General features: G+C 39.6%; 1 protein-coding gene across 2 annotated transcripts in view; it reads left to right on the plus strand.

Moving 5' to 3' along the window:
- The window catches only part of l(2)gl (LLGL domain-containing protein l(2)gl), a 188,190-nt gene that overhangs the window by 162,276 nt on the left and 971 nt on the right, over positions 1-24,943 (plus strand). Inside the window, exon 11 of one of the 2 annotated variants that reach the window (XR_010949716.1) lies at positions 23,120-23,251. The exons of the other annotated variant lie outside the window; for it this stretch is intronic. The gene's annotated coding sequence lies outside the window, so the exon portion shown is untranslated. The remainder of the gene's footprint in view (positions 1-23,119; positions 23,252-24,943) is intronic. 2 annotated transcript variants of the gene reach the window in all.

The raw sequence follows: 24,943 nt of genomic DNA on the forward strand, positions 1-24,943 counted from the left end.
GGTGTAACCGAACATAACATACTCAGCTGAGAGCTTTAGAGACAAAATAAGGGAAAATTACCATGTCGGAAAATGAACCTAGGGCAACCCTGGAATGTGTTTGTATGACATGGGTATTAAATGAAAGGAGGAAATGAGTATTTTAAAAAGGAGTGATCCTTAGTTCTATAGGTGGGCGCATTTTCGCGATATCGCAATAAAGGTGGACCAGGGCTGACTCTAGAATTTGTTTTCACGATATGGGTATCAAATGAACGGTGCTAATGAGTATTTTAAAAGGGAGTGGCCCTTAGTTCTATAGGTGGATGCCTTTTCGAGATATCGCCATAAAGGTGGACCAGGGGTGTACGATATGGGTATCAAATTAAAGGTATTAATGAGGGTTTTAAAAGGGAGTGGTCCTTAGTTGTATATGTGAAGGCGTTTTCGAGATATCGACCAAAATGTAGACCAGGGTGACCAAGAACATCATCTGTCAGGTACCGCTAATTTATTTATATATGTAATACGACGAGCAGTATTCGTTTCATTTATTATTAGTTATTAGTTTTAATATATTAGCACATTAAGATTAAAACCTTTTATTGCGCAATACAAACATAAAACTTATGTATATGAAAATACTTATATAAAAATTAAAAATATGAGATAGACAAATTTATAAAAACCGTGTTATGCAATTTGATCACTAAAATAGTCAAATATAAGATTTTTAAAATTATTTTCTCTCATTGAGTTCCTTAAAGACTGAGGAATGGAGTTCCATAGCCTAATGCCGTTAACAAAGAAAAGCCTGGAAGAGGTTAAATAATTAAACTTTGGAAGAATAAAATTAGAGGAGCAATTTAAACATAAAAATGCACTTACGCGCTTTGATAAAATTAATTAGGTCACATCCAAGAATTGAGTTTCCCAACGTAGAGAAGTGAGCGAACATATTTAGTGGCGTGGTTGAAAGCAACACTGAGTTTATGAAAGGAGACAGCATCTAAATTGCTATAAACGACCTCAAAGTAGGTTATGTAAGGTACAATAAGACCACAGAATAAGCTTTTTCTTTGTATCAGAAGGTACGAAAATTGATGACACTTGTAATGTGTCTATACACATTAGTCATAAGTAAGCGTTTTACGTGTACCTAGCCTTAAGTATGAATTCATGTAAATCAGCGCATTAGCCTTAAGTATGAATTAAAAAAGGGCGATGGCAACACTGAGCCACGGCCATTCCAATTCAAACAATTAATAAATATATCTTATAATGTTAAACTTGTTTGGTTTTATTTACAATAAATTATTCAAAAAGACCTTTTATTGCGGCAAGCGCGTGCACAGCTTCACATAAAGCATGGTGTCGGAATAAAGCGAACAAATAAGCGAAAACTCACAACGTTCTAAGTGTGTCGCTGTTATAACGTGCTGCTTGGCATTGGCAATTGGCAATTTAATCCGGAAAAATCTCAATTTAATAAAAACTTCGAACAACAAAAAATCATTAATCGGAATAAAACCTCGCAAAAAAAAAGTTGAATAATAAAAAATTTCACGTTTTCACTTCAGTAGTCGGATATTTTAATCACATTTTCTTTAACCAAAAATGGCGGATACAAGGAGGGACTTAAGGGAATTGAACTGCTCAAACTTATCTGGGGAGTGGAAACGCGACTTTTTAGTGTACATGATTGCGAAGGACAATAATTCGCATTCGGAATCAACAAAAATTGCAATTTTTCTGTGGCTTGTGGGTACAAAAGGCGCTAACATCTACAATACCTTATTCCAAATGATGGATCTCAAAAGTCGTTATTGGGCACAATTACAATACGTCGTACAATACCAGCTACAGCTACCGAAGCTGAACGGACAGTTACAGAAATAAAACAACGATCGATGGATTGAGGTGTTAAAAGCGTTTGACATGCATTGCCTGCCGCAGAAAAATGTAAGAATGGAATCTTATAAATTTAATAACATGCGCCAAAAAGAGCGTCAGCCGTTTAATGAGTTTTTGACGGAACTTCGAGGCCAACTAGAAAGGTGTGAATACAATTGCACATTTTGGGTGTCATACGAAAATCGAATGTTACGTGATAGTATCAGAACAGGAGTTTGCTTGACGGGCGTGATGAGAACCTAGAAAAAGTGGTAGAAATGTGCAATACATTTGAGGCAGTAAGCGTGAATAAGGAAATTTTGGCAACAAAGCAATCAGTCGCAGCTGTAACATCAATATTGGACAAAGAAAAAGAGGAGGTAAAGGCCATCAACGTAGCAGGCAGGCGTTTTTGTTTCAATTGTGGCAATGATTGGAATGGGGATCACAAAGGGAAATGTCCGGCAAGGGGTTCATTTGTGTATGCGGCAAGAAAGATCATTTTAAGCAGATGTGTCGCAAAAATGCGAACATGTCGGGAGCAGGTAAACGGGAATTTAAACCACAAGGGAAGAAGCAAGACAATACTGTTCATTGGGAGGAGTTTTCAGGTAAATTAACGAAAGGAAATTGTAAGTTGGGATCAAATCTTAGCGCTAAAAATAATCTTTATAGAATAAACTCGAATGGAAAGCAAATTATAAGATGGACAAAATCCTACCTAGTAGGAACTAAGACAATTGAATTTAAAATTGATCCAGGAGCGGACGTGAACTGTATTCCATTAAAAATAGTACAAGAAATGAATTCAAAAATTAACAAAAAACAAAACGACGTTCATGCATTTGATTATAGTAATAAACTTATCAACATTTATGGTATTATTGAAGTTGAAATTTTTGATTCGAAAGATCTTAGTGAAAAAGTAGAGTTTTTAGTTGTTGATGATGCATTTGAACCGATACTTGGGTTAGAAACATTCATTAAATTACAGTTGATTAAAAGAGTGGATGTTGACTCAGTTAGTTTTTCAAATGAGCAAGACAAATTTGTATATAAAAATGAGGATATCTTTACTGGCCTAGGCAAAATACCTGAAAAAAATTACTGTATACTTGAAAGAGAATGCAATGCCGGTGTTGCATTACAGAAGGCGCTTCCCGGATTCCATAGTTAAAAAACTTAAACCAAAACTTGACGATATGGCGAAGAAAGGAATCATATCACCAGTATGTTATCCCACTGATTGGGTTAATAACATGCAAGTCGTTGAAAAATCCAATGGTGACTTACGGATTTGTCTAGATCCGCAGCCACTTAACAAATGCCTTAAGCGTGAACACTGAATTATTCCAACTACTGAGAATTTCACGTCAGAATTGGCTAATAAAAAAATATTTACGGTATTAGACTGCTCGAATAGGTTTTGGCAACTAGAGTTAGACAAAAGGAGCTCAGAATTAACAACATTCATGACACCTTTTGGTAGATATATGTGGCTCCAGAATTTTTTCAAAGAAGAATGTTTCAAATTTTCGGAGACATACCGGGTGTCTTTGTTTATTTTGATGACATAGGAGTAGTCGCTAGGGATGAATCCGAACATGACAAAATATTAGCAATTTTTCTTGACAGAGCACGGGCAAACAACGTTAAATTTAACTCGGATAAAACTCAGTATCGTATGACAGAAATAAAATTCATGGGTTATGTTTTGTCAAATGGCCAAATTAAACCAGAACGTAAACACATAGAAGCAATATTGAACATGAGAAAGCCAGCTGATAAATAAAGTGTGAACCGTTTGCTGGGACTGTTTAAATATCTGGGAAAGTTTATCTCAACCCTGTCTAAACTGACAGCCAATTTGGGAATACTAACTCAGAAAAACGCTCCTTTTTATTGGGACGAAACACATGAAAGGGAATTAGAAAGCTTAGTTAAAATCGTTACATCTAGCCCTGTTTTGCATACCTTTAATTCAACGAAACCAGTTGTTATTCAGGCTGATGCGTCTAAGGATGGGTTAGGCGCGGGGTTAATTCAAGAGGGTCGTCCTGTAGCGTTAGCATCTCGAACCCTAAGCAAAAAAAAGAGCTTTGGCAGTAGTCTTTGCTGGTTACATGCACCACATTTTGGAATTGAGAAAACACTTGCAAGAATGCTTTATTTTTGGCAAGGAATGAGCAAAAGTTTAAAGGAGTTGATTACGTCATGCACTATTTGTGAACAGTTTAAACGAAATAATCAAAAAGAACCACTGAATCAAGAATAAACTCCTAAATACCCATACCACATGGCTTCAGTGGACTTATTTGAATATGCAAGTAGTGACTACATTGCGATTTATGATTATTACTCTAATTTTTAGTAGCTAGAAAAGTCAGCAATAAAACTTCCGAACATATTAATGTTCTTTGCTCTATATTTAACTTAATCGGGTACCTTTCGAAAATAAAAACTGATAATGTTCCCTTCAATTCGGCACGGTTTGAAGAGTTTTCACGTGAATTTAATATTCAATTTAAATATTCGAGTCCAAGATACCCACAGAGTAATGGAATGGCTGAAAGAGGAGTAGCAATCGCTAAAAATATTCTAAAAAGGTGCTATGAGGCCAATGAAGTGGATCAGTTTCAGTATAGAATTATGGAATACAATACAACGCCAGTGGCAAGCATGAGTATTACCCCATCGGAATTGTTCTTCAGTAGATTAATTAAAACAAAGCTGCCAGTGTTGGAAGAAATGCTTAGTAGAAAACACGTGAAAGAAGAATTTATTCAAAACAAGATTATTAGAAGAAAGGAAAAACAGAAATATTTTTATGATAAAAATGCAAAGTCATTGTCGAAACTGAATATTGGCGACTTAGTTATTTAAAAAAAATGATAAAAATGGTATTACGGAAAAGTTACTGGAATGGTTAATGGCCGCTCATATATCATTAGAGATTTATTTGATAATTATTTTAGACGTAATCGTAGGTTAATAGCTAAAACAAATAATGATGATTTTGATGCTAGGTAGGTAGGTTGAACTGGCCGGTCCATGAGGACATCACATAGACTGATTGAGTCCGTAGTGTTACCAGAAGTTTGTTTTAACGACCAAACTGAAAAACCCTATCAAAAACCAGGACCTATGTTATAAAATAACTCCGTCCTCTTGGCAAATACTAGAAGCTTCCTAGGACTTAAGCCACTTGCTGCTTCTAGATCTGACAGCTGTATCACTCCTAATAGCTGGAGTCTTAGCCTGGCAAGTGCAGGGCACGAGCACAGAACGTGCTCGATCGTTTCCTCCTCCAACCCGCACTTCCTACACCTGCTATCGCTGACCAAGCCTAATTTAAAGGCATGTGACGCCAGAAGGCAGTGTCCAGTCAGAATACCCGTCATGAGTCTACAGTCCTCTCTTTTTAATGATAGAAGCAACTGTGTTAGTCTAAGGTTGTAAAACCTACACATAATCTTCGACACTTTACAGCCCCGCGCTTGAACCCACGCCTTTTCTGCTTGGTCGATCATGTGCACCTCTCGCCTTCGCTTAATCTCGCCCAATCTAATTCGGACGTCTACGGAGCAAGCGCGCCCTTTTTAGCTAATTCGTCCGCTTTTTCATTCCCATCTATTCCCATATGCCCTGGGACCCAATATAGATGTATGCTTCTCCCTGTCCCGATTCTCTCCAGAGACTGCTTACACTCTAACACGCATTTAGATGCTGTGCTATGCGAGATTATTGCCTTAATTGCTGCTTGACTGTCAATATAAAAGTTAACACGGTTGCAGCTTAAGCTATTCTCTTCCAGGGTTTCTACTGCTTTGGTTACGGCTAATATTTCCGCTTGGAAAACGCTACAGTAATCCGGCAGCCTGTAGGATCTGCTTAATTCCGGATCAGCGCAGTATACCGCAGACCCTACTCCTTCCACTATTTTGGAACCATCGGTGTACACATGTATCGCCTCGTCCGCCATTTGCGCACCCTTGCGCCAACCGTCCACCTCTATTGTGGCCTTAAGATCTCCCTCAAAGTGCAGGTAGGGAATCATGTAGTCTGTTCGTCTTGTGACTGAGGACGCTATACTACTATGGCCATATGGTCGGCGCTCAAGCTGACCCGAAGCATCGAGCCTGGTTGCGGTCGTTAACGCTTTGTTCTTTGCTACCAGGTCTACAGGTGGAATGTGCAGAATGGCATACAGTGCAGCCGTCGGGGTTGTTTTCAGGGCTCCCGTAATGCAAAGCATCGATAGTCTGCATACCCCCTCTAATTTTTTGAGGTATGTTGTTTTTTGTGTGGCTTTCCACCAAACAAGAACTCCATAGTATAGAATGGGGCTTACAATCGCTGTAAAAACCCAATGAGAAAGAGAGGGCGATAGGCCCCACGTACACCCCAGCATTCTTTTACATGCATAGAGTGCCGTTGAGGCCTTCTTGACCTTCTCCTCCACGTTGAGCTTCCATGGCAGCTTACTGTCTAGGATGATTCCTAGATATTTTGTGCAAGGTTTCTCCTGTAAGGTCACCGCTCCTAACTTAGGCCTGGTCCAATTTGGGACCTTGTACCTCTTTGTAAACAAGACCATATCCGTCTTCTCCGCATTGACTTTCAGCCCGACATTAGATGCCCAGGTATGAATATCCCGAAGCGCCCGATCCATCAAAGAACTAATCGTTGGAAGGCATTTTCCACTTATGACAATTGCAACGTCATCTGCGTAAGCCGTAAGTTTTACGGGTCCCTCATCGAATTGCCTGAGCAGTTGGTTGATGACCAGTGTCCACAGCAGAGGTGATAGCACCCCTCCCTGCGGCGTGCCCCTGTCCACTGATTTCGTGGCCTCGTACAATCCCCATTGTGATGTAATCTTCCTGCAATTTAACATGCAGCCGATCCATCTGATTAAGGCAGGATGTACTTTAATGTAATTAAGACCATCCATAATCGCCCATTTTGCAACATTATTGAAAGCCCCGGCAATGTCCAAGAAGACTCCTAGAGCATACTCCTTATATTCCAGGGATTTCTCTATGCTTATTACCACCCTATGCAATGCGGTGTCTACCGACTTGCCTTTGGTGTACGCATGCTGTGTTGTGGAGAGCAGCTTTTCATCCACGTTGGACTTTATGTACACATCTATCAGCCTCTCAAAGGTTTTGAGCAGAAATGATGTTAAGCTAATGGGTCTATAGTCTTTGGGATACACGTGACCGATCTTCCCCGCCTTTGGTAGAAAAGCTACACGAGCAGTTCTCCAAGAGTGCGGTACATGATTCAGTCTTATGCACCCATCGAATATTATTTGAAGCCATTCCACGACCGCCCTACTTGAGACTTGTAGCATGGCCGGGAATATACCATCTGGGCCCGGCGATTTAAACTTAGAAAACGTCTTCACTGCCCACTCGATCTTGGTATCGGTCACCAAGCCCGGCACCACTAGCTCCGTGATCGAAGTGTGAGTGATGTCTGCTGGTTCTTCTAAACCGTCTCCCGATGGGAAATGTGTATCGAGAAGCACCTCAAGGGATTCCTCACTATCACGTGAACATTCCCCGTTCTCTTTCTTTATTAGTCCCTGGACTATGTTTCCCTTTGCTAGGACTTTTTTCAACCGTGCTGTTTCACTGGAGCACTCTATGTCCGTACAGAAACTTTTCCATGAGTTTCTCTTCGCCCTGGTAATTTCACGCTTGTAGATCCTCAGTAGATCCCTGTACTCGTCCCGACACGCTTCGCTTTCCGCGGTCTTTGCGAGTTTAAACATTTCTTTTACCTGTCTTCTTAGAAGACTCAGCTCATTGCTCCACCATGGCGGCTTTGCTTTTCCTCTGAATCTTCTTAGAGGGCAAGCTTTGTTATACGCAGTCATAAGCGTCCTTGTTAGGAATTCATTCCACTCCTCCAGTTCCTCTACATTAGCAACCTCTTTGGGTTGTCCCAGTTTCGTTTCTACATGTTTCTGGAATTTAGTCCAATTCGTTGCCCTAGGGTTTCTAAAGGTTCCTCCCTTCTCTACCCTCTTTAGTGGGATGCTGAAGCTTATATACGCATGGTCGGAGAAGGATGGTCTATCGAGAACCATCCAATCATACCTTGATATATCACGCTCGGAGCTCAATGTAATATCCAGAACATTGCTGGATGTTGGACCAATGTATGTAGGAACATTTCCCCTGTTGGCTATCTGCAAATTGGTTTGCAGGATGTAACAAAATAGAGATTCGCCTCTCTCGTTCGTATCTGCTCCTCCCCACGCATTGTGGTGCGCATTTGCATCTGCGCCTATGACCAACCGCCCTTTGCGCCCTTCCTCCTGTACTAGCCTTTTGCACTCCATCGGTGGAACCTCCGCAGCATGGGCCATGTAGCAGGACGCCAGGATAAATGCCTGCTTATTCTTTTGCTCAACGGCCACCGCTACGAGATCCTCGGTGGTGTAATTAGGCAGCATATATGAATGCAGCTGTTTCCTTACCATTACTACAGCTCGCACCCGTCCTTCCGTTTGTGCGTAGTAAACGCCAAACCCGCGCGCGCTAAGTCCAGAAACCTTTCCTCCCGATGAGAGCCACGGCTCCTGGATCAGCGCCACGTCAAACGAACCCTCCTCAAGGGTTAGGAGGAGTTCGCTCGACGCCACTTTACTGTGTTGGAGGTTTATCTGTAGGACTCGCAGCACCATTGGGCTGTTTGTCCCCCTCCGGCACCTTCGTCTTGACGTCGTCGTCCTCCTCTTGCCCTTTTGGTTTAGAGTATTCGAGGCGCCCTTCAGCCCCTCGTGAATGTTGTGCCGTGTGTTCCTCTGTGCGAGTCACAGCACCATTTAGCGTTTGGTCCTCTTCTAGCACGTTCGTGGTGACGTCGGGGACCTCCACCTGTCTTTTTTCCCTTAGGCTTCTGAGGTCCTTTTCGACTTCGCCCACTTCCAGCGTGTTAGGATTTTTATCCTCGGGACTTCTTTTCCTGAGTCGCATGTAAATTTTGCCAGTGCCAAAGGACATTTTGCCAAGCTGCGTGTACAAAATATCCTCCGCCTGCTTGTTTATTTGGAAGATGTAGAACTGACCATCCTCGGTAGGCCGAGATACAGTAAGTACCTTCCAATCCTGTGTCGGTATGTTCGGATTCTGATTCTGCAGAAGTCGCAGTGTATCCTCCGACTTCATCACGCATGGTATCCATACCTTAACTTTTGGTACCGTGGGGATTTGCGCTTTATCCACCATCTCAAACCGCGCGTTCGTGCCTTGCCTTTGGAGGTTTGGAACGACTTCCTCCAGCCACCGCAAGCTCGCGATGTTGTCGCACGCTATCATCTTCACACCATTATACCATCCCCCCGAATCAAAGGTTGGAAGGGGCTTACTTGGTTGTTCCCGCATCATCTTAAGCATTAAGCTAATAAGCTCCCTTTCCACAGATCTCCACCTTTCAGTAGTCATTTGTCCGAACGGACTGCTACGATCAACCAGCGCCACAGTCAGTGACTGCTTTGCCACATCACTCATCTTCTCGGGAAAAGCAGGAGTATTATTGTTATCTCCCTTTGGAACCTCCGAGAACACCGGAGTCTTCGCGTTAACTCCCTTTAGCGCCTCCGAGAAAGCCGGAGTCTTAGCGTTATCTCCCTTTGGCTTATCTCCTACTTCCGTAGTTGGAACTTCCCTCTGACTGGCAGCTTTCGAGGTAGTTGCTACCTCGCTATTGGAACCCATCTGTCTTACAGCTTTGGGCCTACTTGTCTTGTCTATGCGACTGCCCTGCCTCGCGGCTCTAGGACTGGGTCCTTTCTGCCTCTTGAAAGCAGGCTTGTCGCCTTCTGCCGAACGTTGCCTCTTCATTCTGCCATTCGACGCTTCTTCCTCCTCGTACCGGTTGCAGAACCGAGGGTTTCTCGCAGCAAACCTTTTGAACTGCCTTCGACCTACTTCTACCGCTTCATGGGCCCATTCCAAGCGCTCGATCTCCACTTCTGTTGGGTCGACCACTGCTCCCAAGCGTTGTACAATTCTTAGTGCTGCACGGTACTGCGAGAGAGCTCTTTAATTTCCTCTGCTCCGTACCCTTCTCCACTCTTCTACTCCGTTTTCATTTGTGTGCTTCTCCAACACGGAGTTCATTGAATCAGCACTACTCTCGCTCCCCGAGTCCAACGCATCTCTTAATTCGTATTTGTCGTCCCTGGATTGCGACTCAGTCCTCCTCTTTACATCCTCCTTATTACGTTCAGGTAATGAGTTGTTCATCTTGGTCGTACGACCACCTGCCCGACAAGGCGGGCTCAGCGGTCCAGTATTATATACGGGGAAAGAACCGTCCGCCACAGCAGCGCCCCTTACTGCGGTAAGGCCATAAATACTTCCCGAGATGGCCCGGTATCGGGAAGGCTCCGTTCGAATACAGCCGAATTTATCCCCTGGCTGCAAATCGTCCAATAGGCACGGTCCGCATAACACCCTGGATTAGGGGTTGGCAGTTCTTGGTCACCGACATCCCGCCGCCCTCCTATGAGGCGAAACGGCGTAGATGTCAGTCCTAAACAGCTCCGCCTCATAGTCGGGCGCTATGGAGTTCGGCTAAGCCCTCACACCAACGACAAGGTGCCTACCCTAGTGAGGGGATTTTGATGCTAGCGATAAGAAAATATTAAATCAGGTTGAGGGAATAATCTACCAGAAATTAGGATTATACCAATTAACAAGAGTTATAATTATAATGATCAGAATAATGTAAACCAGAATGGCAACAACATAGAGCCGAATAACGAAGGGGTAGGCACTATAAATCCATCTAACGGTGTTATCGCTGGGGAATTAGAACATCCGGCAGAGGTTGACTGTAGAAGCCTCGATAACTCCCTATCGGAGTACAACACTGCTGAAAGTGATGAGTCAGATGTAAGCAGCGGAAATGAACCAGTAAACGGAAACTATTATGAAACACGTTCTGGTCGCGCAGTTAAACCTCCGCAAAAGTATGGGTGTTAAAAAAAAAAAACGTTTGCGTGTATTGTGTCTATACATATTGCCCAGCCAGCATTTTTTAAAAATTTTCATAAAAAAATATTCAAATATCATACCACAAGATGATTAAAAACGTTCAAATTTAAAAGCATTTTCTGTTCGAAAATTAACGTATCGTCGGGAGAAAAATGTACCATAAATGTGATTATTCTTGAATAATCATTTATGATTCATATTTCGAAACACTTTTTATTCATCTTTTTATCATACTTGATATTACTGGAAGATTGTACTTTACTTCTTTTGGAATAACATTTGATTACTTTTCACAGTCATTTTTTGATCACATTTAAGAACAATTTTCAATCATATTATATGATGGTTTGGAATCATTTGTGAATAAGTTTGTGATTCATTTTTCCATTATATTTAATACATAACTAAATACTATATAAAGATCATATTTCATCAGGGGGTGAAAGCATCTGGAAGCTCGGAAGTAAGCTTTTTGAACTGCAGGTAGTAATTAACTTGACCGTTGTACACACAAACGACTACAACATCCAACATCATCTATGATCATCATCTTAGATCATGGTAACGATGTCACTTTAAAAATCACGATTTTACTATGTCTCATATCATGCTTTAAATATAACTAGATGTTTTCGACAATCATAGCTCATGGAGGATGTTGAAGCCGGGTCCATGCGTGTCGATCAAGCTAAACTTACCAGCGGTTAAACAGCTTACAACTTCCGTACATCGGTTCCATCCAGTATGTCTTTTCTGGGAAGCCGCATCTAGAGAAATGCTAGAAGACATCTTAGGTTAGCAGCAGCACTTATATTACTTTTAGTCTTGAATATGTGTTGTATATTTGTAATTTTTTTGGATTTTATGATTGACAAATTGTGAGCTAATGAAGAAAAATCAAATTTTCAATGAGAAGTATAGTTTTAACAAGTAAAAAATTCATCATTTCTTCAAGAAAGGTAGTCTGCAAATATTAAGAAAGTTGATTGAAAAATGATTCCAAATTGTGATTGAAAAATTGTTCTCAGTTATTGATCATCAAAAGCAAACAAGTTTTACTATTCTCTATGTTGATTTTTATAAAATCTTAAAATTTATTCATCAAAGTTATTCGAAAATTATTTCAAAAAGTGATCGAAAAATTATTTTCAGTTTTGATCATTAAAAGTAATCTTATTTTATTATTTATTTTGTTCAACTGTATGAAAACTCAGTATTTATTCGCAAGGAGTAGTCAAATTGTATTGATATGAAGGAAAGTTCAAAAATGTATCATCTAAATGATGTGTGGGTGGTCATAAGTAGGCGTTTTACGTGCACCTGCACATTAGCCTTAAGTATGAATTCATGTAAATCAGCACATTAACGTTAAGTATGAATTAAAAAAGGGCGATGGCAACACTGAGCCACGGCCATTCCAAATTAATTTACTTACTTGAAGAATACACACCTGCAAGACGTGAATAAAACACTTAATAAATATATCTTATAACGTTAAACTTGTTTGAATTTATTTACAATAAATTATTCAAAAGGACCTTTAATTGCGGCAAGCGCGTGCACAGTTTCGTAAGGAACTAACATAGAACAACACTCTAAGGCACCGCATTGTATAATAGATTTTTCCCACAACTTCATTTACGTGGTCTTCGCAGGAGAACTTAGAGTTGATTACAAAGCCCAAATTTCGTACTTTTTCGACTAACTGAATTCTTGCAGATCCAATATAAAGGTGTGGGATATCAGAAATCTGGATCTTATCTTTATAAATTGGAAGAACATATGATTTTTGAGCATTAAGGCACAAAACGCTTGACCTAGACCACTCCATAATCGAGCGTAAGTCGGCATTCAGCTTATCTGTTAAATCTTGAACAAGGCTGATATGGGTTGAAATGTATAATTGCACATCATCCGCATAAGCATGCCGTCGAGCATAAGAGCAGACATTAAAAATGTCATTTATAAAGATACTGAAAAGAAGGGGACTCAAGACAGAGCCCTGTGGTACTCCAGACTTGGTAAACCCCGCTGCAGAGAAACTATTCCCGACTTTAACCTTTTGAGTTCGGTTGCTAAGATAGCTCTTTACCAGCTTAACTGCATCTTCATTGAAACCGAAACATTTGTATAGCTGATCACAGAGAAGGCTACGGTTGACAGAGTCAAATGCCTTGGAAAAATTTAAAAGACGCAGAAGCGTCAAGTGACCCTGGTCAAACTCCTGACGGATGTCATTGAGAACTTTCGTGACAGCAGTCGAGTAAGAGTGAGCTTCTTTAAAACCCGATTGAAATGGACTGAGGAGATTATTTTTCTCAATAAAAGCTATAATTTGATTCGCCATAAGTATTTCAGCTACTTTAGACAGGCCAGTCAGTATACTTATGGGTCTGAATTCACAGGGCTCAGAAGCCCCAGGTTTCTTTGCGAGCGGGATAACAATTGCTTCTTTCCATGCAGCAGGGAAAGTCGAAGTAGTGAAACAGAGGTTTATAAGATGAGTGATGCAGCGTATTCCTGCCAAGATTCCAAGGGCTTTTGATTTCGCCCTGCAGGACTTTTTCACACCCATTTTACAAAGTTTTTTCTAAAGTTATATTTTGCGTCAATAAACCAATCCAATTACCATTTTTCATCCCTTTTTTCATATTTGGTATAGAATTATGGAATTTTTTTTTTCATTTTTCGATATCGAAAAGGTGGGCGTGATCATAGTCGGATTTCGGCCATTTTTATACCAAGATAAGTGACTTCAGATAAGTACGTGAACTAAGTTTAGTAAATATATATCGATTTTTGCTCAACTTATCGTGCTAGCGGCCGAGCGGAAGGACAGACGGTCGGCTGTGTATAAAAACTGGGCGTAGCTTCAACTGATTTAGCCGATTTTCACAGAAAACAGTTATCGCTATAGAATCTATGCCCCTACCAAATTTCATAAGGATTGGTAAATTTTTGTTCGACTTATGGTATTAAAAGTATTCTAGATAAATTAAATGAAAAAGGGCGGAGCCACGCCCATTTTGATATTTTCTTTTATTTTTGTATTTTGTTGCCCGATATCATTACTGGAGTTGAATGTTGACATAATTTACTCATATACTGTAAAGATGTTAAATTTTTTGTTAAAATTTGACATTTAAAAATTTTTTTTTTAAGTGGGCGTGTTCGTAATCCGATTTTGCTAATATTTATTTGTTACACATATAGTAATAGGAGTAACGTTCCTACCAAATTTCATCATGATATCTTCAACAACTGCCAAATTACAGCTTGCAAAACTTTTAAATTACCTTCTTTTAAAAGTGGGCGGTGCCACGCCCATTTTCCAACATTTTACTATTTTTCTATTCTACGTCATAAGGTCAACCCACCTACCAAGTTTCATCGCTCTATCCGTCTTTGGTAATGAATTATCGCACTTTTTCGGTTTTTCGAAATTTTCGGCTAAATGAATTACCGTTATGCGACCAATTTAATATACTCTGTGAGCTTTGCTCAGCTGAGTATAAAAACCAAGAACTGGAAAATAAAGTGTATACAGGAGTCACATATATACCCGGCTTAACGGACAACAAAACATTGAACAAAATTATGAACAACAACAACAACACAAGCTTTGCATACAAACCACACTGTACCTTAAATAAAATATTTACACACACAAAAGACAAAATAGACAAAGGACAATAACACAATGTCATATACGATATAAAATGCAATGGTAAAGTTGGCGAAAACTGCAACAAAATATACATTGGTACAACAAAACGTGCATTGGGAATTCGAGTTAATTAACACAAAGCAGACGCGAGAAATAATAATACGAATACAGCTTTAGCTGACCACCTCACAAACAACAAACACTCAGCGGACTTTACAAATGTACGAATACTAGACATAGAAAGAAGAACAAAAACCACCTGAGAATACAACAACGAATAAAAGATGCTGTCAATTTCAAAGATGTGGACAACATAAATTGCGTTTATTTAACAGCGATTTCAGAGATCAAAACATGTATGCGCAAGGAAATAGTCGGAAGTCATTATCAATAAATTGGGAATTGTTTTCAATGTTGTTTGTTTATATGTTATAATTTAATGTTATATGTAAGTGACATTTTAATGTGAAATTGTTGACTATTTTGTAATTGTTTTATCTTTTGTCATATACACTAGGCTCCCTGAAGAAGGTGCAAAATAGCACCGAAATGCATAGAAGAAAAAGGAAAACTAAGTTCTTTGCCTTACAAGTTGAAACCGGCCGTAAAGCTCAATAAATATCATCAGATAGCAAAGGCAAGCGGCTACACTTTTTAGGATTACTATTTGTATGTATCCATGAAAAAGACAATTTTGTCTCCAAAGCTCTCAGCTGAGTATGTAATGTTCGGTTACACCCAAACTTAGCCTTCCTTACTTGTTTTTGTTTTTTTTTTTTAAATAAACGCGATATACCTCCGGAGAGAATTTAGGCCGAGATTTTCTTCCAATTTGCATCGTGTTTCTTTAAAATTTTTCCTACAAAGTGGCGAGACGAGGCATGTTTTACGCCGACTCCGTATGGCATCTGCAAGACAGGTGAGTTTTCACTGAGAAGCGACTCCGAATAGAAAAGCTTTTTTCTAATTGAAAAACTTTATTCTAAATTTAAATTTTTGAGTTATGCTCTTTTGACCATTAATTGTAAAATGCAAATAAAAGAATTTATTCCACTTTTCCAACCCAACGTTTCGCTAGACTTCCTAGCATCATCAGGGGCGATCTATTTATTTAAAAGACAACAAAAATTAAACAACCGTGAAAAACAATAATAATAATAAACACGGTTGTTTATTTTTTGTTGTCTTTTAAATAAATAGATCACCTCTGATGATGCTAGGAAGTCTAGCGAAACGTTGGGTTGGAAAAGTGGAATAAATTCTTTTATTTGCACTTCACAATTAATGGCCAAAAGAGCCTAACTCAAAAATTTAAACTAATATAAAATTGACCGGAAAACCTCTAAAAATTTTTTTCTAAATGTTTGATGTTGCTTTGCCCGGGAGTTGAACCCAGCATCATCGATGGGGTAGGCGAAGCACGCTACCACCACACCACGGCGACCGCCAAGAGTACCGGGTAATTTTAGGCCTAACATTTTTTTGTTGACATAAGTATGATTTATTTTGCTTCGTTTTGTTTTGTTGGTTTTGCACCAGGATCGATAATTGATGTATATTGGAATGTACAATACGCAACGAACAACATTAATCTTTTCATTACAATTGATTACCCATCACCAATCAAGATTTCCAATTTGTAGTTGATCTGATGGGTAAAGTTCCAACTCAGTGGGACGCGGCATAGTTTTTACAATAAAGTTCCGACTCAGTGGGACGCGGCATAGTTTGTACAATAAAGTTCCAACTCAGTGGAACGCGGCATTGTTTGTAAAATAAAGTTCGGGCTATGCAGCTCACTTCAGACATGAGCATAATTTTTATTGGATGCACACGCATATTTTGGCGGAATATATATATTTTTCGAACTCTTAAAACTACTACCTTAATGTGTAGGTACAATACCATACATAGAATTATATTTCAATAAATATACATTTAAAGCTTCGTAGCGTTCTCTTATTTCAATTTCGAGGAAAGATTCCTGAGTTGGCGAGCTTTATCACGACACATTTATTCGGGTGAGTTATTCACACAAAAAACTATAGTATTTGTTCCAATACTACACATTTTTTAGTGACACATGAGGGGAACCTTTTCAACCATTTATACCGTGAAATTATACAACTATACAACCGTTATATGCTTGCTAACATCGCTGCTGCATAAAAATAATATCCGGCTTATTCATCATATCATACATTTTTAAATTCCGGCACTCTGCAGTCAACAGTTGCTATAAGCGCAGATTTTTTCTTTGAATTGGATCGCTAACGTTATCCTCTGCCAACGTTTAACATACATACATTTATTCAACGCTGAACATTGCATTCGATTTTCTTCACATTAATTTATTTAATTTGCATAGCCATATACTTATAAACAATATAATATGGGGGATGTAGCATTAATCAAGCTACAAGCAAATTGACGTACGACCCTTGAAAAAATTCTGGTCAACTTTAAGAAACAGTCCGCTTCGCGAAAAACTAAGGCATATTTTGAACAGCGCTTAAACCGCATTAGTGCTTTGAATGAGGAGTTTTGTTCCACGCACAAATCAATCATATCTTCACACATTAAAGATGACCATGAATATTTGACTAATGATGTTGCCTCCCAATTTGAAGAAATTCACTTGGAACTCTTCTGTCTGGTAAACCAGCAGCAAACAGATATGCTCCCCCTGCACCGCATTGCGAGGAGACAAAGACTAAGAACCAGTCATCTGATTCTCAAGTGCGATTTGTCGCTCCTGCTCAATTCCCAGCAAGTTCACCGATTGGCCAAGCTTCCATGATTCATTCAATCGGCTAATTCATAACAACCTTGAATTAAATTCTATCCAAAAAATTCATTATTTGAAGCAGGCACTGGTAATTGACCGTGATCTGGATATACATACAATGCTTTTAACGGAAGCAAATTATACCACGGCATGGGAGTTGTTAATAAAAGATTATAATAATTCGCGCATAATATTTTCCCATCATATGAATACATTATACAATTTATCAGTTCTCGTTAAAGAAAAGGCAGACGACATAAAGACTTTGCTTAATGTGGCGAATGTGTTTGTCAATGAATTTAAACGGCTTAAGGTTCCAATTGGGGAATGCGGTCATTGGATTGCACATTACCTAACAACCAAACTACCAGTTGAAACACACTCCGCATGGGAGCTTCATCTAGGAAGTAAAATCGAGATCCCGACTTCTTCTGATCTACAAGACTTTTTAACCAATCGTCTCTTTACGATTGATGCAATCGAAAACCGCACTTTAACTTTTAATGCCACACCCATAAGTCCACTGTCAAATGATAATGAGAATAATCATCTTCAGAAATAAAAATTATCTGCACGTACGGTACCTAAAGTAAAATTACACCACGCTGTCACTAAAGTCCATCAACCTTCATAAGATCTTTGTGCTCTTTGTGGACAAGCACATATAATTCGCCGTTGCCCAACTTTTCTATCCAAAGATTGCTTTGAAAGAAAGAACATCGTCGATAAAACTAAGCTGTGTCTCAACTGTTTGAGTAAGTCTCATGCATTATCACAATGCAGAAGCAGCAAAAACTGCATACAATGTGGTCAGCGTCACCAAACACTATTAATTTTCCACGGACTTTCTCAACCAATACAGCGACAACAACGACAGCTCAATACGTCCAGCCTTTCACGCCAGCATAGGCTTCAACCCAAGGGCAGGTAGGGCTTAGATCCACACCATCATTAGATACAAAACGTGGTGCTCATGTCCACGCAACTTTAGCAGCCAATTCTGTACATGTGGACTCTAACCCATCCGCTCGTCATTTGTCCAAACAGGTTCTTTTGGCCACGGGTTAAGTTTCACTACGGAACGAAGCCACAAATCAATCCTCCATATTTTATGCTCTTATCGATCAAGGTTCGGAAGGAACACTTATTTCTGAGAATGCAGTTCAACGCTTAGGTCTTCAACGTCATCCTACTTCCGCAGATATCTGTGGAGTGGGTCCCAGGGCCCTGAGCCTGTCGAAATTTGTAGTTAGCTTCACTATACATTCTTGCCTCGACAAAAATTTTGCTGTTCCCATCGAAAGTGCTTACGTGCTGACTCTTCTCACTACGGAACTGCCAAGTCGGTGCTGTGCTCCACAAGAAATGGAACATATTCAAGTTCTCGCTCTGCCAGATCCTTTATGCTATTAGCCTAAGAAAATTTACGTCATTCTTGGCGCTGACATAATTGCGAGAATCTTACTACCAGAAATGAGGATCGGTGCGTTCAATCAGCCGATTGCTCAAAAAACCCATCTCGGCTGGATTTTGCTGGGTCGAATCGATTCTCCCCCACCACCTGCTATTAAGGTGCTCTGCCATCATACTAACATTGAATTAGAAGCGCTTGTGCAAAAATTCTACGAAAGCGAACAAGTGCCTGCTGAAAACACAATGTCAGAGCAGGACAAATGGTGCGAAGAGTTTTTTTGCAAAACCCATGTGAGACAAGATAATGGAAAGTACATGGTTCGACTTCAATTAAAATCAATCTACGACCCTAATCAAACTTTAGGCCGATCCAGACAAATCGCACTAAATCGTTTTTTACAACTGTAGCGTAAATTTCATCGCGACGATACATTTCGTTCTCAATACACGGAGGGTATAGACGACTACTTTCACTGTAACCAAATCATTCCAGCGACGTCCAGCGAACAACAACATTATTCGCTGACAGAGACAAATAAGCCTATGTTTAGCTCTTGCGTCTTACCACATGATGCAGTACTCAAGATGGATAACTCCACCATGGAAATTCGAATCGTTTACGATGCTTCGACAAAAACGTCAAATGACCGTTCGTTAAATGATTTGTTATGCACTGGTCCACCATTGCAAAATGACCTACCTGCACTTTTTCTTAACTGGCGTTTACACAAATTTGTTTTTATAGCTGACATCCAAAAGATGTACCGATGCATTGACATGCATCCAGATAATGTGCATTACCAACAAATTATTTGGCGAGCTAAGGATGGACAAGTGCAAGAATACCGCCTCACCACGGTTACCTTTGGCACGGCCCCAGCTCCATATACTGCAATAAGGGTTCTCCACCAAATCGCACGCGATGAGAAAGAGCGTTTCCCTCTCGCCGAGGATATTTTGCTGAATGATGTTTACGTAGACGATGTACTTAGTGGCAGCGACACCGTCGCTAAAGCAACACAAATGCGCAACCAACTTATTTCATCCATCCGCTCTGCCGGTATGGAACTACGGAAGTGGTGAAGCAATACGCCTGATCTATTGCAATCCATCCCAGTGGAACATCATTCATTTAGATCAAGTTGTCAGCTCAACGAAGACCAAACCATTAAAACTCTTGCATTGCACTGGCAGCCCAATAACGACTTACTCATGTTTTCCTTAAATTTTCCAATTTTACAATTAGCGACTAAACGATCGGTGTTAGGTACTATAGCCCGAATATTCGACTCTTAAGTCCAATAACTATTGCTGCAAAGATTATTTTAAAGGAAATCTGGACATTAAAATTGACGCGCCACGATGGAAAACAGTCGGGTCTAGACTGAGACGAAGAGCTACCGTCCTCAGTTGCAATCCGCAATTTCGTTGCGGAGCTCCCACATATAGAGGATATTGCCATACCTCGATGGTTTAACTACACTTCAAACATTCATTCCTTAGAATTACATGCCTTCTGCGATGGTTCATCCGTTGCTTATGCAGCGCCCGTATATTTACGAATACAATATCTGCACGGTGGGATTCATACCCATCTGATTACGTCCAAATCCAAAGTCACACCCAGTAATCGAATTACAATTCCACGAGTCGAGCCATGTGGAGCGGTATTCGCCACAACCATTGCCAAGGGGGCACAAAAACATTTACAACAGCGCTGTGGTGAAATCCCAACATATTATTGGACTGATGCAACTCTCATTTTATACTGAATCACTGGTGATGTGAATAGATGGAAAATATACGTGGCGAATCGTGTTTCTAAAATTTTATCAAGTAGCTTACCAAGTCAATCGCGTCATGTAAAAACTCAAGGCAATCCGGGCGACTGCGCAACAAGGGGTTTAAACCCAACCCAGTTGCAACCATACGACGTTTGGTGGCAAGGGCCTGCTTGGTTGCGGAAAGATAAATCCACTTGGTCTGCTTCCTTCATGAACCGCGAAGAAATTGACAGCACAATGACAGAAGAAAATCCGACTAAGTTATTAACGTATACGGCAGTCATACACACGTCGTTCATACTTCGATATTCTTCTTACAATAAACTTATACGTGTAACAGCGTGGCTTCTTAGATTTTTTCATAATCTCCGCAAACCTAATGTTGCCGACAAAAATTACGGACCGCTCACAGCTAACGAACTGCAACAAAGTCTCTATCGAATTGTTTACTTAGTATAGTGCGAAGCCTTTGGAGCCGAAATGCGATGCATCAAATCGAATACCAACTTGTCTACCAATAGTCCACTAAAAAGTTTAACACCATTCATAGACGCCAATAAAGTTCTTCGCGTTTGCGGTCGCTTAAAACATGCCAATCTTCCGTACGATCAAAGGCATCCTATGATTTTACCAAATAATCATCATTTCACGAAACTACTCATTAACTTCGCTCATCAAATCACTTTACATGGTGGCACGCAATTATCGCTAGCATACGTTCGACGGCAGTTTTGGATAATACATGGCCAAAAAACAGTGCGTAATCAACTTCTACATTGCATCACGTGCTTTCGTAATAAACCCGTCATTGACGCAATTAATGGGAGACTTGCCCGCTCAACGAGTTAATCCCCCTCAACGCGCGTTTATAGCAAATGTAATCGACTACACAGGTGCCATTGAATTGAAATTGTCGAAGTATCGAGGGAACACTGTATATAAGGGTTACATTGCCATATTCATCTGCCTAGCTACGAAGACGGTGCATCTTGATGCAGTCACCAGCCTGTCTACCGAACATTTTTTATGGGCTTTACAGCGATTATTGGACGACGTGGACTTTGTCACGACATTTACAGTGACTGTGGCACTAACTTCATTTGTGCACAAGCCATTCTCAAAACCAATTACCAAAAATTTCGAGATGAATTTGAACGCGAAGTAATTCCCAAACTAACGGAGCAGCATATTCAATAACATTTCAATGTAAAGTCCATCGAATACCATTTAAAAAGAGCCTCGCTGTCTCCACCGGAAACGTCGGTTGCAAACAAATCTTTGTCTACACAATATTTTGAAATCCAACGTTTGGTCCAACAGTTTTGGTCAAGATTGTCCACAGATTGGCTTCCTCATCTTCAGGCTCGCCCTAACTGGAGACAACAAGAACCAAATTTATCGGTGGGCGAACTTTTTTTAATAAAGGATGACCGGCTGCCCCCAATCAATGAATGTTAGGCCGCATCACGGATCTACATACAGGATCAGACAACCTCATTCGGGTCGTCACTGTTCACATACAACAAGGCCTTTACAACCGATCGGTTTCTAAAATCCGCAGATTACCGATCCGAATTTCCGACGAACGTCTTCCTAATTGGTACCGCTTCATCTTCTAATAGGTGTTGCAAACCTTCATGCACCTTATTATGGTCAGCTACAATACACGTTTCGTAACATTTATGCTGGAGTCAGCATCGGGGCCGGCATGTACAACATTATCTTTTCATTACAATTGATAACCCATCACCAATCAAGGTTTCCAATTTGTAGTTGATCTGATGGGTAAAGTTCCAACTCAGTGGGACGCGGCATAGTTTGTAAAGTAAATTTCGGGCTATGCAGCTCACTTCACACATCAGCATAATTTTCATTGGATACACACGTATATTTTGGCGGAATATATATATTTTTCGAACTCTTAAAACTAATACCTTAATGTGTACAATAACCCACATACAATTACATTTCAATATATACACATTTAAAGCTACGTAGCGTTCTCTTATTTCAATTTCGGGGAAAGGTTCCCGAGTTGGCGAGCTGTATCACGACACATTTTTTCGGGTGAGTTATAAATACAAAAAGGGACCCCATTTACTGTAGTATTTGTTCCAATACTACACAGAACGATTTGCCGTCATCCCTTGTCAAATTTGGCTTGTAGAGAAACCGGTTTCGGCATTGCTCCATAATCAGTGTCACTTTTCGTTGTGATCTGTTTATTTTCGTTTTTCCTTATATTTATAGTTCGTAGGTGCAAGAGCAGGTATTGACATATTGAATGTTTGTGCACGTAAGATGTGTGTATTATGTGTTTATTCCGAAACCAAGTGGTTTTCACTCATCAACTTTGTTAGCAGAGACAGGTAGAAGCCAATAATCTCAGTCATTTGACCTTTTTTTATGTTTGTTGATTTGGTTGGTTTATTGTTTTTTTATTTGTTGATGCTAGTTTGTCCGTTATAAATGTGTGATTACTTTGGTTTTTTGTAAACAAGCTTTTAAGGTTCAAATATTGTGTAAGAAATTGTGTCTGTTCGTTTATAATTCTACCGTCGAATGTTTTTCTTTGTAGATTTTCATGGTTTCGAATACGTTCAGAAGTCGGCCTTTTGCTTGCATGTGAACAACCTTGACTGTTTTATTGATGCTGGGGAGCATTCATTTTCGACCATGTGATTCTGTGTATCTGTATCGGCATTCGCGGGTAAGCTTGTATACGCCGTGGCTGCAAAACGGATCCTCTGAGTTAGGCCAAGTTTAAACTCCCAATTAAAGTTGACTAAAATTTAACCTTGCAATCGGTTCGATAACATAAAATGTTTCTGCTCATTTCAGTTTAAGCGGCTGAAGTGGCAGGGTTAAACTTTAGTCAACTTTAACTGGAGTTTAAACTCACACTGAAAACCCGGACCTTAATGCTTTTTTAGGGATTTGGGATTTATGGCGGTGATCTATGACAATAGTGCCAGGTACACAATAAAAAGCATTGTGAATACATACAAGTGAAAATCTTTCTATTCCTCCATTGCCTTACCTACCTGTAAAATAATTGCTGCCAGGTAGAACGGCTGTCGCGAATGGCCATAGAATGGACGAAAGGTTTGTTTTTTGCTGGCGGTTAAGAAATTGAAGTGCCATGAATTGCTCATTTGTGTTTCAAACCAACTTTTGTTTCAAATGTATTCACAGAAAATGAGACTACAAATTAATATTAATTTTTAAAATGGTGTTAATTGATAAAATATGAGCAGCTAGTTAAGCAAATATTTTAAAATACGTAAATAACGCAATGTACCAGTCGTCTTCAAAATTTTTTTGAAAAACACTATTGAGAAAATTATTTAAGTAATCGAACAACGATTAAACAGGTGGTCCAGGCTGGTTACTATTGTGGACGTTTTTTCAAACATTCGCCACTTGTATGTATTCACAAAGATCAAAATAATCTTTGTAAATTGTCGTTTCAATTCACATATTCCTCCGTTGTTCACAATAGCACCCTTTTCACAGTAGCTCCGTTACTCAATTATATTTAAAAATCCATTATTTCTCGTAACAATGTTAATTTTTTGGTTTTTAAATGGCACCACATCAGGCACAAAATCAGTAATATGTATCTCAAAACTATTTGTCACTTCATGTTGGGAGGACAAAAGCTATCCTTAGGACAGGCCCAAGGATGCTCTGCCCATTCCAAGTTCACAAACAGGGGAGCATGAAGATATCCCTCCAGCCTGTTTTTTGTTTCCAGTTCAAACAAACCAAGCCTAAAATATTTTTTGTTGAGCTCTGGATAGCTGACGCTTCCCAGTTGGACCTTAATGTTAGTTCTTGGTTTCCGCCCTAAATTGTTCTATGTTTTAAACCCTGATGCGCAAATTTTGTATTTTTTACTTTGCTTTCATTGTTTCTTTTTTGTTTTCTATGATTTCTTCTAAGTTTTTCTACTAGTGCTTATTTATATCCGTTTGTAGCAATGTTATATATTACTCCTGCTCCTTGTGCAAGACGTGTTCTTTCAAGCCTTGTACCAAATGTCTTAAATTAAGATATGATTTGACAGTCTCGTTGGTGACACAGTTTTCTTTCTGCTCCCATTTTTAAATGTTCTAAAATTAATTATTTATGGAATAATTTTAATGATCTTAAACGAGCTCTAGGCCACACATTAAATGAAATACACACACTTGTTGTATATATTTAGCGTTATATTTAGGTCGATATTTCGATTTCAATTTGAAATCATCTTCAGGACTGAAAAAAGGCCGAAAAAGCAACAAAAATAATATCAATTATTTATGAAAAGTAAGAGTAAATATTAGTATAGCGAACTTCTCCCTGCCTTTATGACATTTTGTGAATTTTTTATATTTAACTCTTTCTCAATTATTTGCTG

Source organism: Eurosta solidaginis, chromosome 2 (assembly GCF_040869045.1).
Source record: "Eurosta solidaginis isolate ZX-2024a chromosome 2, ASM4086904v1, whole genome shotgun sequence".
Taxonomy (NCBI): Eukaryota; Metazoa; Arthropoda; class Insecta; order Diptera; family Tephritidae; genus Eurosta; species Eurosta solidaginis.